Genomic DNA, 18,618 nt, shown 5'->3' on the forward strand with positions numbered 1-18,618 from the left:
ACAAGTTGCCAATTCCCTGTCACTTCCTTGTTAAGGGCAGGCACTAGCGAAGCGTGTTTCACAGGAGCTTCAGATGTTCTTCACTGTAAACACTCTTTCTGAATACAAAAGAGGAACGGTCACGGGCTGAACTGTGTCTCCCCAAAACTCATGTTGAAGCTCTAACCCCCAGCACCCCAGAATGTGACTATATTTAGACATAGGGCCTTTTTTATATAACTAAGAAGAGATTATGAGGGTGGGTCCAAATCCAACCTGACTGGTGTACCTCTGAGAGAAGATTCGGATTCACAGAGAGACAGCAGGGATGTGAATGGACAGAGGAAAGACCACGTGAGGACACAGGGCGATGGCCGTCACCTGCAAGCCTAGCAGAGAAGCCACAAAAAAACCAATCCTGGCCGGGCACGGTGGCTCACGGCTGTAAAGCCCAGCACTTTGGGAGGCCAAGGCATGTGGATCACGAGGTCAGGAGTTCAAGCACAGCCTGGCCAAGATGGTGAAACCCTGTCTCTACTAAAAATACAAAAAAGGTAGCCAGGCATGGCGGTGGTCACCTGTAATCCCAGTTACTCACAAGGCTGAGGCAGAGAATTGCTTCAACCAGAGAGGCAGAGGTTGCAGTGAGTTGAGATCGCGCCACTGCACTCCAGCCTGGGTGACAGAGCATGACTCCATCTCCCCTCCCCGCCCCCCCCAAAAAAACACCTCTGCCAACATGTTGATCTTGGACTTCCAGCCTCCAGATCTATGAAAAAGTGTATTTCGGTTAAGTTACAGTCTGTTATTTTGTTATGGTAGCCTGAGTAGACAGAGGAACAGAGAACTGGTTCCCCCCCCCGACCTGTGTTAATGGGGGTGCATCTTCCCAGCCTCCCCCAGCCTTCCCCTCTTCTCCTCCTGGTTGCTTTTGTCTTTTATCCCCTGCACACACGACGAGGAGGGAACAGAGGGGCTCAGAGTAAGAGGTCACTGACTGCTGACCTAGAACCATGCGGTTTTGCTTCCTGTATTCCACTTACCAAAAATTCTGCCCACATAAGGGGAATCCGGACACTTCTTGGAGCAGAAAGGAAGGACTTTCTTCCCCCCGCTCCCCCACCAGCCAGGAGCACAGTTACCATGCTCAAACTTCCCCAGTACAGTTATTTCTTCCTCTTCAGAAGGGCTTTCAAACCCTTCAACAAGACCTCACGCTGCTCACAGATGCCTCTTCCTCCCTCGAGCCTGGGACTGTGCAATTAGCCAGGGAGGTAGTTAAATGTATTATCAGAATCAGATTTAAATGGAAATGCGTCCAGCCAATTAAACCTTACACTAGCCACAGTGCCTGTTAGTGTCCTAAAACATTTGGTTCTATCTGTTGGATACTTTCTCTACCAGGTAAACTATGCAAACACCTGCTAACAGGTCAGGGAATGCTGGTTTCCCATGCTGTGTGCTGCTAATAGGAACAACTGGCTTAATATCCTAAGAGTTTTGTTTTGCTTTTTTTTTTTTAATAGGCATACTTCTCTGAATTCTCACCCTCTTCCAACAGAATCACACCCAAGTCCAAACTGGCTTGGGTTTCTTCCACTCCCCTTAGAAACAGCAGTAACGTTTTTTGCAGCATTACGTCATTCTGGGCTTCTTTGCCCTTTATCTGAGATTCCTGGCTAGCTCACTGAAGAAATGACAAAAGGTTCCTTCTTTAGTCATATGCTTAGCCAGTGGGGATCAATACAGAAATGAGGCTCACAGATAGCAGCCACGGGTCTAAAGAAAGCAAGTTAAAGGGATAATGTGTGTACATGGGTTCCAATCGGCCACTGCTCCCTCTATCCATCACTTCCTGCCCCCCTAAACACCATATATGGTAAGAGGATGCATTGCTAGTCACATCATTAAAGTTCAACAAGGTGATTTTACTTAAGCAAAAGGTCTAATTAATACGGGTTTGGAGTGAAGTGGTGAAGCTGGTTGACTTCTAAATTCGCTTCTTTGTTAAATTCACTTTTTAGTGAAATTCCCTGCATTTAAGAGGTAATTAAGTTAAACGTAATAACTCCCTTCCCATTAAGAATTCATTTCATGTCATACTACAGTTCTTACCTTAGTGGGGACCATGTTACCAGTCCATTGGACAGTCACCTCGTTCTGCACTGTGGTCAGTTGAGTCCTTATGATGACCCCCTGTACCTGCCCACCCAGCAAACTTTGGTACAGATGAAATCAAACCCCAAGCTCTCGGCATGGCAGAAATAAATCCAGTTACAATAGAAAAGCAGAGGTGAATAGAAGGAGCCTTTTATGTTCCGCTTTTGTCTCCTCCACCAACGAAAGGATAACCAAACCTTCAATGAGACTTTCCATCAATCAATCCTTGGGTCAGATAAGGAAAACTAGTAACATGAAGCTATGAGTGAGAAGAAAACACGCATACCTGGGAAGCATTACCAATCTTGTCTTAACAACCTTCTGGAGAACACTGGTACAAACACTTGTTACTATTTGTCTGAAAAACCAAACGTTTGAAAATTCTGCAACCAGGTTTCTAAAGTTCAGTTGGGTGAGCCCTGGGAAATCTGAGCTTGGGTTCTCAACAATAGATCACCAGAGCTACTGAGGAAAACCCAGTACCACAATAAACCTCCATCAACAGGGTGCCATTCACCCTGTTTACTTGAGGTTGGGTGATTATGAGATGCCTCGGGAGCCACTGTCACCACCAATTGTTAACTGAGATTCTTTCTTACTTTCTTCCTTAGAAAAATGAGTTTTTGGCGGGGTGTGGTGGCTCACGCCTGTAATCTCAGCATTTTGGGAGGCTGAGGTGAGCAGATGACCTTAGGTCAGGAGTTTTAGACCAGCCTGGCCAACATGGTGAAACCCCCTTTCTACTAAAAATATAAAAATTGGCCAAGTGTGGTGGCTCACACCTGTAATCCCAGCACTTTGGGAGGCCAAGGCGGGCAGATCACAAGATCAGGAGTTCGAGACCAGCCTGACCAACATGGTGAAATCCTCTTTCTACTAAAACCACAAAAAAATTAGCCAGGCGTGGTGGTACTGCCTGTAATCCCAGCTACACAGGAGGCTGAGGCAGGAGAATTGCTTGAACCCAGGAGGCAGAGTGGGTGCACTGCAATACAAAGGAGTGGGAAGTCACTCCAGAACTTTCTGCCTGTCAATCTAAAGTCAATCTGATTTCTCCATATTTTCCTTTTTCTCTAATCATCTTACACCTAAGGCAAATACAGGCACTGTTTTCCTCTATGAAACAGCTGAGAACATTTGTAAGGGTTAAAGAAGCAAATATTCCTACAGCCCCTATGGCTTCCAAGGCAAGCTCAGAGAGGCCCAGGACAGCACCCTATGAAGACCCAAGAACTCCGAGGAAATTTCTCTGTCTCTTTAAGAAACAGCTCATTCTGTCAGTGGATACTATTTTGCCCCTTTTGATACACTATTTCCCCAATTCGATCTCCTTACTGTTTACCTTGGCTACTGTATTAGCCTATGTGTAATGGTGTTTGGAACAGACTGTCAAAGGAAAAATGAAATGGGTCTTTTCAAACTCACTTTGCCAAGCAATTCAGGAAACTTGTCACTTAGAAAGTTCAACCAGGAAAAGTTTTTATCTAACATCTATTTCTTCATAAACTTAAAAAAGAAGTGTTTTTCCCTAATAGAACCACAGCTTTGTTTTTAAAAGGAAAAAGAAGTTTTAACATGGGTTTATTTTAGGAATATATCCATTTCTGAATCTGTGTAACTGTAATAATTAAAAAGCATTATGAAAACTAAAGTTGCCTATTAATTGTGGGGTTTCTCTGGAAAGTGTAAATTCAAAGCTCCTCTTACTGACATAAATATATCATCTTCAATGTGAAATTAAAATTGTGTCTCATCAAAAACTAAACTTATCACAGATTATCCAAAAACAAATGCACACAGTTACACGAATATCAGTTTTCAACATCCCAACAGTACGCTTTAGAAAGTGTTTTAGCAACTTACACGCTTAAGTTCCATATTTTAAGGGCTACTTCAAAATCCAACAGATTTTTTAAATCCTCTAAATCACCCCCAAATACTATAAATGGTCATTTTAAATAAAAAAGATTAAACATCCCGTTTTATGCAGCTCCCAAACCAATAAGCCAGATAACGCTAGAAACCAGTATAAAAGCTCTCCATCCACCACCTGTCCACAGCAGCGTGCACACTGGATCCACCAAGAGGGTCCGGAGCATTTCTGGGGTGGGATGCCTGACTGCTCCACCGGCTAGACGGCCCGCAAATAAGTCTAAAACCAGTTAGCATTATTTTCAAGCACATACCCACCATCGCCAGCTCTCTAACCCCCAGCCACTGTGCCTTTTGGGAGAAACACAAGGATTTAATTTAAATTTTTAAAAAACTAAAATTTAGTTTTTGAAGAAAGCTGTTTCAGTGCATGCCATACACTTTTTGACATATATATACGTACATATACAAAAAATATGTATATATATATTTTTTGAGACAGAGTCTCACCCTGCCACCCAGATTGTAATGCAGTGGTGCAGTCTTGGTTTACTGCAACCTCTGCCTCCTAGGTTCAAGCAATTCTCTGCCTCAGCCTCCCGAGTAGCTGGGATTACAGGTTCATGCCACCACACCCAGCTAATTTTTGTCTTTTGAGTAGACAGGGTTTCACCATGTTGGCCAGGGTGGTCTCAAGCTCCTGACCTCAGGTGATCCGCCCACCTCAGCCTCTCAAAGTGCTGGGATTACAGGTGTGAGCCACTGCACCCAGCACTTTTTGGCATATAAAACAAAGCATGTGCATATAACGTAAGAAGCAGAGAAGGATAGATGCAGGGAGGGGTCAGTTGAAGGGAAAATGACCTGTGGATGAAGTGGCAGCAGGCAGTGACTGCAAAGTCGTTCCCTCCCACCCCCCACCAAGCCCCACTCCCTATCCCCCCACGGTTCGTGTATTAAAAGGCCAAGGAGGTCTTCTCTGAGTAAGAGGGTAAGACAGACATAGGCTCTACACTGGATTTCTTTTAAATGGTTCTAGGGTACAAAAAAAATGGACACAGATTTTTTAAGTTGCAGACAATGAGTAAATGTTTGACTCAATTAGATATTCTCTGCTTCTGTCTCAGAAGGGAGGGGCAGCAGGAGTGAGGCTTTCTTGGGAAATAACCTGGGTTTGCACGGAGCCGATAGGAGCTCATGAGACCTTGAGCAATCCACTAACTTCTCTAAGATTCTTTTGAGTTCCAAAATAAGTGTTTAGTCATGAGCTTTTCAACCTTCTGCTCCAAGGAAGGTATTTACAAAGGACTGAGGTTTGGATAGTGATTAAAAGCAGCCATTGGCTTTCTGTAAATGAATCCTGCGTGGACGCAGAACGAAACAGACTTAAGGTACTAGCCTCTGTTCACTATGACAAGAAGCACCTCTAATCTACAAGTAATTTGATGGAATACTGATTAAATTTTAAAGGTATATACTGAATCTTTTCCATGATAAATAACTTTTCATTGAAGAAGTTAATATCGCTCTCTCTAATACTGAAGATGTCAATGTGAAAAGGTTACCCATTTTACCCAAGAGCGCCCCTCCTTTTTTCCCCTTCAAGGGTCCATATTACCTAAGGTAAAATGGCAAGGCTTAGAAGTACAGTGTGGCTCCATCAGACATGGGTTGAAATCCTAGGAAACTTTTTAAAAGACGTAACCACTAAATAGAAAAATCCCCTTCCTTACAGAAAGCACCTGACAGATAAAGTAAAATATGCAACTCCCCCCCAGAATCCACAAGATTCAAAAACCTGATTAAAGAAGCTATTAAACAACAATTTACCCAAAAGAGTGAATTCATCTTTGCTCAACGGCAAAAAAGTATCCGGAGGACAAAGGCAAATCCCTTGGGCATATCCCTGAAGTAAATATCTGAAATGTTAAAACCAATTTCAGAATTGATCCACCCCAAACATCTGAAATTCCAAAGGACATTGTTTGTTTTGTTGTTCAGAGTTCCGGATAACTAAGGTCTCCAGGAAGGTAACTGCTTCCAAAGATTCGTCAGTACATCACAACCTCTTTACCTGCCTACATAATACACGCTTCAGTTTTACTCCAGGTACGGAGGCGGTGGTCATGTGATGCATGTTTGGCCGGGGCGGGGTGGAGGTAGGGAGACTAAAATGGAATGTAAAACATCATCAACCTTAGGACTGACCTAGACAACTTTCAAATGCTAATGATAAATCTGATTCAAGACACAACAAAGCTAAGGATTTTCAGGAATCTAAATGAATCATATCTACGCCCAAGGTCATACCGCTAATCAAGGTGAGTCCAGGTCTCAACATACCAAAGCAGTGATCTGTCTGAAGTTCCAAGAACCTTCACTTTTTCTTCCATTAAAAAAAAAATACAAATTCAGGATGGAGGCTGGGGTTATCTTAACCTATCCACTGTGGACTTTTGAAACTCAGTCCAAGTGAACTGCTGACATATTTAAGGTGTCCTAGCTATACCTGGAGGACTTTTCTAAACCACAGACTTCTCTATTCTACCAACTACTGTCCAAAGCACCACCATTAGCCTGCCGTGCAATAATGGTCTCTCTGAAACAAACATGAATACCTATAGATGGAGGATGCAGTAAAGAAAACTGATACTTACTCCTTTACGGAGACTGTGATTAAAGAGACGCACTGAAGGCCGGGCGCGGTGGCTCAAGCCTGTAATCCCAGCACTTTGGGAGGCCGAGGCGGGTGGATCACGAGGTCAAAAGATCGAGACCATCCTGGTCAACATGGTGAAACCCCGTCTCTACTAAAAATACAAAAAAATTAGCTGGGCATGGTGGCGTGTGCCTGTAATCCCAGCTACTCAGGAGGCTGAGGCAGGAGAATTGCCTGAACCCAGGAGGCGGAGGTTGCGGTGAGCCGAGATCGCGCCATTGCACTCCAGCCTGGGTAACAAGAGCGAAACTCCGTCTCAAAAAAAAAAAAAAAAAAAAAAAAGAGACGCACTGAATATAAGGAGGCATTGTCCTAAGTGCATGACAATTTCATTTAATCCTTACAGTAACCATGTTTTACAATCCCCATTTTCTAAATACAATTGAGGCACAGAGAAAGTAAGCAATTTGCCAAAGATCGTACAAGCAGTAAATGGCTGAGAGAAGATTTTCACCTGGTGCTGTGGCTCCCAAGTCCACCCCTACCATGCCTAACCCTCAAAATCATGCTTTCTAAATATCATACTCCCTACACAAAATACAAATTGCTGCAATATCTATTTTAAAGAGAAGTTCAAAAACAAACCAATGAAGTCCAGTCCTGCCTCCTTCAAAATGAAACCACACACACAAAAAAAGAGTTCATAAAATGCTTAACTGATAAGGGGAAAATATCGTGTAAATGCTTGGCTTTCTCCACTGCACACCATTTTCCTATATTATCCTGAAGTGTTTCCTTATGCCCTGGGCCCCTGTTGTGCTTGCAGATGGTTTCTATTTCTAAATCTCTAAAGCTTTCAGGAATGTATTCCTAGACTTCCAAGCCTGCTCAATCACCACCTCTCAGCACTGATGGCCTTGGTGAGTCAAAACAGCTCAGCTTTCCCTGTTTTTGTTAAAAAATGTACTAAGTATGGAAAGTCTGTAAAAAATTAAAGAAAAATTTATGTTACTTAAGTCCTTAGAATGCAGAAGAAAAACATATTATTTCACTCTCTCTGCCTCCATTTCACCCCATTCCTGACTTCCAGGGAAAAGGAGAATGCTGTTTTAATCAGTTTCCTTCTTAGGCTTGTGGCTCCTCCAAATTACAATTGAACTATATTCTGGTGAGAAATGGACTCTGTATGGTTGATTTTTACTCTTGAGAACGTTTACCAGACACTTGTTCTCATGTGACACTTAACTAGACATCTGTTTCAATGGCTGTGGCAGGAAAGGCATTTCACAAAAGCCTTCCTTGGGCAGGCTGGGCACTGCTGGGGTTTCAAGACCACCCTTGTATTTTTCTCAAGAGAAAGTAAATGTCACCTCTTGAGTTACATTAGCATAAGCAGACCTGGGGAATTCAAGGAAGGTGGTCATCCTGACATCATGAAATTCCCATACAATGTCTCACAGAATTTCCACTATGTACGAACACAAGGGCAGTAAATAGGAACTATGATACCTAGTCCCCTTTGGGATTGAGACAGCCTACTTCTAACTTAATACTCTGGGGGTCCGCAGGACTTCATTAATCAAGCTGAAAGAAAAATACAGGTGAATCTACTGAAATTGGTTAGTGATGTCAATTACACGGCAAGTGTTGGTTGACACTATCAGTTGTTAAAAACACTTGTAGTGTAATTGACATCACTAAATAATTGAGACTGAGAGGTTGAGGAGCCCTGTAGGAGCCAGCCATTGCACACTTACTCATTTTCAAACATCATGTGTAGTTATTATTATTATTACCCCAACGTAGGAATTAAATTATTATCTCAATCTTAAAATTGAAGAAAGTGAAATTCAGTGAGATTTGAAGTAATTTGTCCAGGTGAATACCCACTGCCTAGAGATTCTTCAAATCCAGTGTCTTTACACTATTTCCCGAGGAGCCACCCCAAAAACATTGCCCCAAAACTCATAAAAAGCACTTTAGCACTCAAAAAATTCTGACTATTTGCAACCTCATTGTTACTTTCTAATATTTGTCCACTATAATTAAGACAAAGAGAAAAGGCTCGTGTCCACGGTTTATCTAGTCTTGAGAGATCCAATAACTGCAAAGGATTAGGTGAACGGAGAAAATCTGCTAAAACAATAAAGATTCCATACCCATTCTGAGAGAACATTCAAGTTGTCTTTATACCTACTCAGCATTTTTCCTCAGCAGTTACCTGGTTTCCAGCTTACCAGCTAAGACCGTCATTAAGAAGAGAAAGAAGGTGTGAAATGAGTAGGTACAAACTACATTAAGGTAAAGGCCTGGACAAATCAAAGCATTTCTTTCAACAGAATCAGATACCAAGGGCAATTGCTTTTGACAAATAATAGTCCACAGGTCTTCTTCGGATATTTTTGAAAAAAATTTTTTCACTAGAGATCACAAAAATAAGACAGAACAATGTTACAAATCCTATATTTAGTAGGTATTGTTTATTCCAGCTTGTAAAGTTCAGTAGTGCTTGATGTAAGTTTAGGCCTGTAAACGAACCTCTTAGCTTAATGCACCAGGTACACTGGGATAAATGGGAAGTGAGCTTATTAAGTGAGGGAAAGACTAGGTAGGCTTTCCCTTTAAAAACACATATTTAGAAAGGAAGAAATTGATTATGTTCCAAAGACCAGTATGAAAGCACTATAAAGTAATATTCTATACCAACCAGTTTGTTTCAAGTTATTTGTAAGATTTTATAGTGTGTGTATAAACACATATGTATATGTGTGCATGTGTATATACATGACACCTTGTTTTTAAAAATGGGTGTGGATTTTGCAATTTTTACAAAACTACCATGATTAACACAGACATCCATTTTAGGGTGATCAAATCTCCCCCAAATGAAAGTTTCTCTCTGATGTCACACTCCACTTATCTTGACTACGGAATAAAAATGCTTCAAATTTTTCTTAATTGTGAAATTAAAAAATAAAGAGACAGAACACATCACCTCTTGCACCATCAGATCCAGGAGGATTATGGATCCTGGTAAACCCACAAGGATTAGAAGAGACCTCCAAGAATAGAGAGCCGAAATGCTTAGGGCTCTCCCATTGGGCCTTTAAACTAGGGTGATGTGGGGAGAAACGGTCTCTTCTACACGTCACAATGGCAGGCTGAAGACCAGTTCAAGAACAGAAATGCCACTGTCATTGTTGGTGCATTTTCTCAAAAGCCTCAATTTCTCTACCTGCTAAAGCTTGGCAAAAAGCTAGCTGGCTAAATGATTAAGGGAAATGATAGAAAATTTTAAATTCTGTAATAATTTTTAAAATTCGATTTAAATACTATCTCACTCAAAAACCTAAGACACTGAGTTTGCGATATGCTGGTATATATTTGCTATTGAATTTGTTCTATAGTCCAACATACCCCTCACCAAAAACACAACCTAAAGGAAAAGAAAAAAGAAAGAAGCCCCTACACGTAGCTCTCTAAATCATAATGAAACTCAATACTAAGGAGTACAGAGGGTACAATCCGTGGCACCCCCAAGACAGCTAGACAGCCACCCCAGCCAGAAGATGGGCCCTGATATACTGAAGGTGGTCAATATCAAGTTCTCATCAAAAAGGACAAAAGAGATGATTTCCATTGCTGACACGTGTTATTCCACCAGGATGTACTGACAATACTTAAGCATAAAGCCCTGTTAAACACAACCTACCACTGCAGAAAATTTCATATTTGGCTACTATTGGATATACACAATAAATCCCTTTTTGGGTGGTAAAAACAAACTAGCCCAAAAAGAAATCTAAATGGCCATAACCTGGAAAACAGATCATATGAAAAGAAAGTCAGCCATCAAAGGTGTATCATGGCTTCTGTTAGGTAACCGGGGGGTGGGGGGTGGGGGGGTGGGGGGGAAGGATCATTGCGAACTTCACCAGCTTCACCCCAACGGCTGCCTTCTTCCTCCCCCTATCAGTAGATTTCCATCTGGACGCCATTCGCCTTTTGGAATCCTCAACGCAACAATGAGGTAGGGGTCCAGAGAAAAACAGAAAGTGTTAGGATCCTGACAAGGTAACCATTTTCTTCTCTCTGGTTTTGGTAGGCCATCTTGTTCGAATAAACGCCAAGATGTCTTAATTTTCCCCAAGTGGTGTCACTAGAGGCAACGCCCACTGACAGTTTTGAGGCCACAGTGCCTTAATCAAATGACCAACAAAGATCTGTCAAACGTTTAATTGATGCAAATTAAGAAAGCACCCTCACTGCGGTAAGATACGTTACGGGAAAAAGAACAATGAGCAGTACTAGAAAGGAAGAATCTCGGTGTGCGGGTACAGAATTTTTAATCCATAATTTGCCCTCATCATCGAGGCAAATCTTAATTTTGGTCCACTGAAATCAGTAAGAAAGCAAAAGCTGAGAGACAGCCTGGAAAAGAAGAAATCTACACACAGGCGGGAAAAACTGTCATTGGTGTCCAAGGGTTTCCCGCAACATTTAGGGCAAACGCCTTTGTTCGTCGGCTCGGGAGGGGAGTGGGTGGCTGGATGATGGAGATGGGATGGGGCTGCCGGGCCCTCCACACCCAGCTCTCCGGCGCATGCGCGAGGCCAAGACAAAGGAATAGGTAATTACAGTCCCGATTCATTCATTTTGCCTGCAGTACTGGGGGTCTGTTAGCCCGGGCTGTAATCCCCGGGTGAAGGGGGGAAGTCGGCCCACACCCCTATAGCAGAAGGCCATTTCGATGCTAGTGTTGGGTTTTAGCCCGCCCACAGTGCGAGTGGCCGCGGGGGAGACAGAGGTGTGTCAACCCTGTACGAGGTACTCAAAAATGCCCACATGTGCGCTGTGCTAATTTCAGCAGAGTGAAAATTACAAGGCCAAAGGCTGTCCACCGAGTTCGTTTCAAGGCGGAAATGTCTCCGGGGAAGCAGATAAGAAGCCCGGCCAAGCGTTCGATGAATATTCATGAAAAGAATGCGGTTTGCAGCCGCGCATTGTGCGTGCGATCGGATCCAGGATTCTGAAATTTTTATTTTTCTGGAGTTGGAAGGGGGACGGGGACTGGGGGAGCAGGAACCCGGCGTCGGGTTTCAGCGTTAGCGCTTTGGGCAAAAGCTGTTCAACCCCAACCTCGCGCTCCCAGCCTGGCTGAGCCTCGCTAAGGCCGCGCGCTGTCAGGTTCAAGCCCACACCCCCCAGGCCGGGGCCGCGGCCCAGGGCGGAGGCGCCCTGCGCATTCTTGGAACAGAAGGCTCGAAAAAGCAAATCGCTCCAAGGCAGCCCACGGGTTAGTAGGAAGGCAGCGATTCCGCCACCGACGAGGCTGGGGCTCCGATCTGCTCCGGAGGTGCTTCCGAGTGCACGTTGCCGTGTGAACCTCGTATTCCTTGGCCACCAGAACCAAGATCCCGGAGTCCCACGGGTCGGGAAAACCCATTTGCCAAAGCAAAAACCGGCCCCTTCCTTCGGATCGAGCCAGATTCCCTGTCTTCTTTCTCCCGGACTCCCGCCCCACCCCACCCCCCACCCTCCATCTTTGGCGGCTGCGCCCCTCGCCCCGAGCGCTTTCTCCCCGGCTGGGAAGGGCTCCGGTGACAGAAGCGCTCCTTTCAGCCCACAGAACCGTCTCCCCGGGCCTCCACGCGCTTAGGGCGTTTCGCATTTGGCAATTCCTCCCTCACCCGCAGCTTCTCTCCCCGACAGCCCCCTCCCCCCAGCTCCGCTTACCAGCCTCGCCGCCCCCCCGCCCTTCCCACCCTGCGAGCGGCCGAAGCCGCCCACTTCGGGGCCCCCCATCACCCGGGATCCCCGAAGTGCACAGAGGGACCCCAGGCCCTCGCCATCTACTGCGTGCCCGCACCTCCGCTGCCCGCTTTGCTGAGGGAGAGCCGGAGGCTGCGGGGCGGGGCGGGGCGCGGGGGGACAGAGGCCCCCGGGTCCGCGGCGGCGCGGGGCCACAGGGCGCGCCTCCTTACCGGCTCTGGGTGCCTGTGCAGCCCCTGGGTGAGCGCGGTGCCGCCGAGGGGCCGGGGTCGCTGGCCTCGTCCGGCTGGTGCCTGGCCTCTGGCGGAGGCTCTCTCCCGGCTCGACGGCGGAGCCCGGAGCGAGGAGCCAGTTGGAGCGCTGCCGCCGCCGTCGTCGCCGCTGCCGCTACTGCCGCCGCCGCCGCCGCTGCAGCCTCTGCATTTCTCGCGCTCGCTCCCCCTCCCCTTCCTGCCCAGCGCCCTCCCCCCGCGCGTCCGCCCGCCCAGCCTCCCTCCTCCCGCGCTCCCCGCCCGCCGCTTTCCCCTCCCTCCAGCCCCGTGCCCCGCCCGCCTCCCCTCCACTCCCTCCAGCTCCGTGCTCCCCACCCCCTGCACTCCCTCTCCTCCCTCCCTATCCCTCCCTCCGGCGCAGACCCTCCCCCCTCCTCCAGCCCCAACACGCCCGCCTCCGCTTTACTCCCCCCAGCTCTGGGCCCCCACCTCCCCGCCCCTCCAGCACAGTCACCCCCATTTCTCTCCTCTCCTCCATCCTGGTCCCTCCCTTCCCCCTACCTCTCCCCCCTCCCTCCAACCCAGTGCCCCGCCAACGTTTCCTAACTGCCCTCTATTCAGATCTCCCCTCCGCCTCCCCTCTCCTCCCCTCCATTCCGGCGCCCCCCTTCCCCCTTCCCCCGCCGCGCCTGGGCTGTCCGTGGGCTTTTCTCTCTTCTCTCTCTCTCTCTCTCTCTCTCTCTCTCCCTCTCTCTCTCTCTCTCTTCCCCCCTTCTCATTTATTCCGAACGGTTGGAGAAGTGCTCGGGCTCTACCTCAGACTTAGGGAGCTGCCTCGAGGTGATGCCTGAAGCCCCCGGGCACCAGCTACCCTTCTCAGACCCCAGTCCCGCCCGCTCCCGACGTTGGCTGCGATTCCGCTACCCTTGCGGGCAGCGAGGTTGGGGTGAGCCCCAGCTGCAGGGGCGTCTGGGCGGCGCCGTTGCAAACGAATTGGGCACCTCGGGCGGCTCCGCACCTGCACCCGCACCCGCAGCCGCACCAGCGGGGCTGAGCCCCGAAGGCTGCAGCTTCGGGGAGGCGCGGCCGCCGAGGTCCAGCTGGCTGGGCGAGCCACGTCGCCCCTCGGAGGATGCTCCCGGGACTTGGGAGAGGAAGGAGGGAAGAGAAGAGGGGAAAGGGGCCGTCGATGTTTCTGGTGTCCGTGCTTTCGTGGAGGCCACCAATACTGAGAAGACGGGGTTGCCCGAGGCAGCCCGCACGTCGCTGCCCGCGAGCGCTCGAGTCGAAGCTGGGGCCAACCGCGGCGTGTCCGGGTGCCCTGGGGGGCGGACACTTGGCATAGCACTGGGACTCAGAATAGCCACCGGGGTTGGGAAATGCGTTCACTTTGCTTACCTGTTGGCAAGAGGGACATGCAAAAATAACGTAACGTGACATCGTTGACAACGGTAGCTCTTTGATTAGACAAAAGCCAATTTTACCTTCCCGCAAAAGCCAGTTGACGCCTTTGGAACTTTTATTTGCGGCATTTTGGCGCCCTCTGGCTGTGTTCGGATGGCTTTCGTGCTCGCCTGCGTCCCAGCAAAGAAAACATCGATTGAGTTGCAGGTTGTCCTCAGGATGGTTCTGCCCTTGCGACCTGGGCGCGAATTCAGGGATAGGGTCGCCCTCCAGAACCGGAGCGCAAACTGTAACCATACTTAGGGAGGCAGACGTCAAAGGGAAGTGCAGCTGTATTCAGCCGGATAAAGGTAAGTGCATTTTCACTTAACAGGAAAATTAACTTCTCATAATTTTAACTTACATATTTAAATTAAGCAAAGTGGCAATGTCTACCCAACCACACTAGCGATTTTGCAGCGGTTACATTTGACGACCCTGCTGTACACATTGACGGGTGGGAAGCAGCACCAAATTAGATTAATGCATGCAAGCTGGAAATGTTCACATTTAAACCAAAGGTAAGAAAAAAATCAGAACTGTTTGTTGGTTTGTTCCTTTTTCTCTTTCTGCCATTTAAAGTGAAATTTAAAAGTTAGTGTGGAAAAAAAAAAAAAAAAAACCAGGGATGCAAATTACAAATGAGGTTGCCTCCAAAACTTTTTATTCTTTTGAACATTTATTTCCCTCACACCAGTACACCATCTATAAAGCTAAACACAGGATGCAGGTTTTCACAACCTCATTTTGAGGACAGATAATTCTTTGTTTAGGAGGTTGTCCTATGCACTATGGAATGATTGGCATTCATTGCTGGCCTCTACCAACAGCCAGTACCACCCTCTCCACACACCACCAGTACTAGCACCAGTTATGACAACCAAAAATGTCTCCAGATATTGCCAAATGTCTCCTGGGAGGCAAAATCACTCCAGGTTGAAAACCACTGAGCTATATTTTCAGCCTTTATGAGCAAGTCTCTAGGTTTTTACCCTATTGAATTAGATGAATATTTGCAAGGTTATGCTCAAGGCATTTCCTGAGTTTGTTAGAGGAGCTGCGTACTTGTTCATTTCGCATTCAGGGTTTTTATTCTTGTGATCTTCCAGGCGTGTAAATCATCTTAAAATTGGCAAATAGATTTTCTCATTGGATTTGCAGTATAAGCCTGTGAGTGTCATCTTCCCTCTCTATTCTCTTTCTCCAATTTTTCCAAAAAAGAAAAGAAAGACAACATAAAAATTAATATTTAGTACCTTCAGCGCTTCCAGCTAAATTTTCACGATGGAGAAAACAAGCCTTTCAAAGGTGTGATTGGAATACAGATCATAGGTTACCATAGAAACCAGAGGCAAAAGCTTACACCAATGAGAAGTGTAGGTCTCCTTCATTTTGTCTTCGTCAGATTCAGTTGTTCTCTTTCAAGGTTTTTTTTTAAAGGATGGTGAGAATTCATCTTCATGAGAAAATGATGCAATTGACTGATAGTGCTATGAATCTTAAGAATAAAATATTTTGCAGAATTTGTAGGTTTGCACCAAATGATTGCCAAGATGTTACATCTCAATGCAACTATATTACTATACAAAATTCGATTTGGTAATGTTTGTAGTCTCATTTTTAGTTGGTTGTTCATCTAACATCACACATTTTTAATGTGTATGCTTTTTAAAACAATTTTTTGAACACACACTTGGGGAATAAATGAATAAACCTTTAAAGTTCTGAATGTTAGAACACTTAACATTAACTATTGTGGATGTGTCTGTTTAGATTATAGACTAATGAACTTGGGAACAAATGTTAAGGGTGTAATTAATGGTGAATTTAATTAGCTTTCCCCATTACGATCATGAAAAAAAGACTGCTTTACTCTCCAAATGGAATGAATATATTTTCAACAAACAAAACTGGATTTCATCAGTTATAAACGAAATTCCATTGTCATTTTTAATTGCCTGCATGACTTGCTCCGGGAAAGCTTACCCTGCATTATGAAAATCTTCATCCAAAAGATGAATTATTCTATGATTGCTGCTTTTTTTCTAAAAGATTTGTCATTGCTTGCAGTATAATGGACTCATTGTCACTTAAATTACTAGTCAGTTTACAAAAATTTCCATGTGTGTTCAGCTTTTCAAATTGTATCTATTGTGTCAACCAAGACACCTACAGTAGATTATTACACAGACCTCATCGAGCCTCAAAACCTCACTCTTAACCTTCCCTTTGCCCACCTCCCACATCAGCCACCAAGGCCTAGCATCTTTCTCAGTTCCCCATCCTTTCCTCTTAAATAATCAAAAGATGATTAAAATCTCAAGTAAAAGATGTAGAGCAAGAATGAGTCAGAAGCATGGTGACCTTAGTGTCACCCGAGTGGGACTCTAGCCACTTTTGCTTGACATCCTTCAGGATAGCTTCTGTTCAGAGCCACTGCTTTTAATCTAAACCCTCAGAAACCCATTTAGAGAACTGGAAAGTAAATTAGCTCTCCTGGTAAATTAGCAGTGGAAGACCAACTTGCTGCAATTTGTTGATAAAATCTCACCTGCAAATTTCAAGCAAAAGGCCAGACGGTATTATTACAGATGAAAGTGTACAGCTTTTTTTTCCCCCTGAAATATATTTATAATTTTTTAACCAAAGAAAATATGGAAATCTATTTGTCTTTCTTCCTTCCTACCCCCAGCCCTTCCCGATTATTACAACCTCACCTTTCACACAGCACAGGGAAAGGGCTTCCTTTGTTTAAATCTGCCCCAATCAGGGGCTATTTTGCTATCCAGAGGACAACTGGAATATCTGGAGGCATTTTTGGCTGTCACTATGGTAGGCTAAAGGGTGAGGAGGAAAAGGTGCTATGGCTCTAGTGGGTAGAAACCAGGGCTGCTGCTAAACACCCCGCAATGTACACAGCACGACCCTGCGACAGTCATCTGGGCCTCAGCAATGGCAAGGTTGAGAAACCCAGGTTCCAATGAGCACAACATTGCTGCTTCGTTGGAAGATGCCTCATCTTTTTTTTCTAAGAGCACATGCTGCCAAGGGAAGCTGCCTCTTGCTGTGGTTTACGGTATCTTTAGCAGGGCAGCAGGCTTGGAGGCACAACATTTAATGGAGAATTCTCTTTTAACAAGGGCCTGCGATGCACAGTGCACGCTGAGCACCACCGTTCTCCACGGTAACACAAATTGAGGCAATAATTTCAAGAGGAATGTCAAAGCTTCAAAACAGGGATTTAGAATTCCATTTCCTGTTACCCACACCTAGTAACTGGAAGAAAATGACTTAAGCTCCATTCCCTATTTAATTTCCTCTTCATGTACTGTAAAAGGATAGCTGGGAAACCCGAGCAAACATTTGTTTCCTATGAAGCACCGGACTTGAAATGGAAGGGACAGCCTGGCCTGGGGGCTACGTTAGGAACATTTGCCCAAGATAGAGGGGGATAAAAACAATCCTGTCTACCTGAATAGCTCATTCCCAACCCCCTTCTCCCTTTCATACTCTCTAATTCCTCCACCTGTCTTTTGAGTCCCCAAATGCATTTCCAGTCACCAGCATTCTTTTTCTTTCTTTCTCTCTCTCTTTTTTTTTCATGATGGAGTCTCGCTCTGTCGCCCAGGCTGGAGTGCAATGGTGCAATCTCGGCTCACTGCAACCTCTGCCTCCCAGATTCAAGCTATTCTCCTGCCTTGGCCTCCCAAGTAGCTGGGACTACAGGCACACGCCACCACACCTGGCTAATTCTTTTTATATTTTTAGTAGAAACAGAGTTTCACCATGTTAGCCAGGATGGTCTCCATCTCCTGACCTTGTGATCCGCCCAGCTCAGCCTCCCAGAGTGCTGGGATTATAGGCGTGAGCCACTGCGCCCCACCCAACATTTTCTAGTAAGAAAATACATAAAATTTTCAGAGGCGTGTAAACCATTGCAATTCCATCTTGAATAGGGGCTGGGTAAAGTAAGGCTGAAAGCTACTGGGCTGCATTCCCAGGAGGTTAAGCCTTCTAAGTCACAGGATGAGATACAGGTCTCCAAGACCTTGCTGATAAAACAGCTTGCGGTAAGGAAGCTGGTCAAAGCCCACCAAAACCAAGATAGCAACAAAAGTGACCTCTGATTGTCCTCATTGCTCCCACGAGTGCCGTGACAGTTAACAAATGCCATGGCAACATCAGGAAGTCATCCCCTATGGTCTAACAAGGGGATGAACACTCAGTTCCCAGAATTACCCCCAAAACTCACGAATAATTCACCTCTTGTTTAGAATGTGATCAAAAAATAACTACTAAGTATCCTTAGGCAAGCAGCCCAGGCGACTGCTCTGTCAATGGAGTAGTCATCTTTATTCCTTTACTTTTTTTTTTTTTTTTTTTTTTGAGAGGGAGTCTCACTCTTTCACCCAGGCTGGAGTGCAGTGGTGCGATCTCAGCTCATTGCAACCTTCACCTCCAGGGTTCAAGCGATTCTCTTGCCTCAGGTTGCCGAGTAGCTGGGATTACAGGCACACACTA

The 18,618-nt window shown here is 45.7% G+C and overlaps 1 protein-coding gene across 1 annotated transcript in view; it reads right to left on the reverse strand.

Annotated features, from left to right (window-relative positions):
- The window catches only part of BASP1 (brain abundant membrane attached signal protein 1), a 62,697-nt gene extending 49,723 nt beyond the window's left edge, over positions 1-12,974 (reverse strand). Inside the window, exon 1 of the mRNA XM_003942912.4 lies at positions 12,655-12,974. The gene's annotated coding sequence lies outside the window, so the exon portion shown is untranslated. The remainder of the gene's footprint in view (positions 1-12,654) is intronic.
- Positions 12,975-18,618: the final 5,644 nt, after the last annotated feature.

The sequence above is a fragment of the Saimiri boliviensis genome, chromosome 1 (assembly GCF_048565385.1).
Source record: "Saimiri boliviensis isolate mSaiBol1 chromosome 1, mSaiBol1.pri, whole genome shotgun sequence".
NCBI lineage: Eukaryota > Metazoa > Chordata > Mammalia > Primates > Cebidae > Saimiri > Saimiri boliviensis.